Source organism: Salvelinus sp. IW2-2015, unplaced genomic scaffold (genome assembly GCF_002910315.2).
Source record: "Salvelinus sp. IW2-2015 unplaced genomic scaffold, ASM291031v2 Un_scaffold4820, whole genome shotgun sequence".
In the NCBI taxonomy this organism is placed as follows: domain Eukaryota; kingdom Metazoa; phylum Chordata; class Actinopteri; order Salmoniformes; family Salmonidae; genus Salvelinus; species Salvelinus sp. IW2-2015.
The window spans coordinates 1,738-3,474 of record NW_019946089.1 but is presented as its reverse complement, the minus strand read 5'-3'; positions in this window follow the sequence as shown (position 1 = coordinate 3,474).

The following is a 1,737-nucleotide window of genomic DNA, read 5'->3' as shown; positions in this document are numbered from 1 at the left end:
AACTTATTTAGTCTCGCCATAACAAAGGGGTTGAATACTTATTGACTCAAGACATTTCACCTTTTCATCTGTAAACATTTCTAAAAACATCATTCCACTTTTACATTATGGGGAATTGTGTGTAGGCTTGTGACAAAAGTGTCACTGTTTATAAATGTTTAATTCAGGCTGTAACGTAACAAAATGTATAAAAAGTAAAGGCGTGTGAATACTTTCTGAAGGCACTGTGTCTGGGAGCTCGGGGGGAGGCAGTGCAAAAACGGCCTATTTTATGTATGTACGGATTGACACTTGTAAAGCAATCCCAAATCAATCCCAAATCAATCCCAAATCTATCCCAAGGTCAAGATCAACCCCAAGATCAATCCCAAGATCAAGATCAACCCCAGGATCAATCCCAATATAAAGATCTATCCCAGGATCAATCCCAAAATCAATCCCAGGATCAATCCCATGATCAAGATCAATCCCAAATCATTTTTAGGAATAAAAACCTCTAAAATGAATGGCTTGTTTCAGTTGATGACCTGTGTTCCATTTTAACTGGCAATGCAACTTTACCTTGGTATTACAGTTTACACCTGTGTTCAAAGAAATGACAAAGAATCAGTCACACACACACACACACACACACACACACACACACACACACTACAGTATCACAACCACACCACACACACACACACACACACACACACCAACACACGACACCACACGCACACGACGCACACACTCAGCACCACACACACTCATGCACACACACACACACACACACACTCATACACACACACAACACACACCACACAACACACACACACACACACACACATAGCACACACACACATTGACACACACAACAACACACACGATCCCCACACACACACACACACACCACACACACACACACACACACACAACACACACCATCACACACACATCACACACACACACACACACCTCATGCACAACACACACAACACACACACCTATGTCTTGTTATTTTGATACGTACAAACATGCATCACAACAGCAGAAGGCATATATACTGAGTATTGGTTGACTCCCACACAGTTGTGTCAAGTTGGCTGGGATGTCCTTTGGGCTTGTGGACCATGTCTTAATACACACGGGAAAACTGATGAGCGTGATAACCCAGCAGCATTGCAGTTCATGACACACTCAAACCGGTGCCTGGCACCTACTGCCATATCCCGTTCAAAAGGCACTCAAATCTTTTGTCTTGCCCATTCACGCCTCTGAATGGCACACATACACAATCCATGTCTGAATTATCTCAAGGCTTAACAATCCTTCTTTAACCTGTCTCCTCTTCCTTCATCTACACTGATTGAAGTGGATATAACAGGTGAACATCAATGAAGGGATCATAGCTTCACCTGGATTCATCTAGCTCTGAATCTTGGATAGCTACGCTAATGCGGAGAAAAAATTGTAGGTTTCTCTATGCCTGTGAATATGTGGGTTGTCCCACCTAGCTATCCTGAAGATGAATGTACTGACTATGCCTGTGAGTATGTGGTTGTCCCACCTAGGCTATCTGAAGACGAATGTACTGACTATAGCCTGTGATATATGTGGTTGTCCCACCTAGCTATCTGAAGAGAACTGTACCTGACTATACTGTGAATATGTGGTTGTCGCCACCTAGCTATCTGAAGATGAATGTCTTGACTATGCTGTGATATGTGGTTTCCCATCACTTAGCTGATCTGAAGA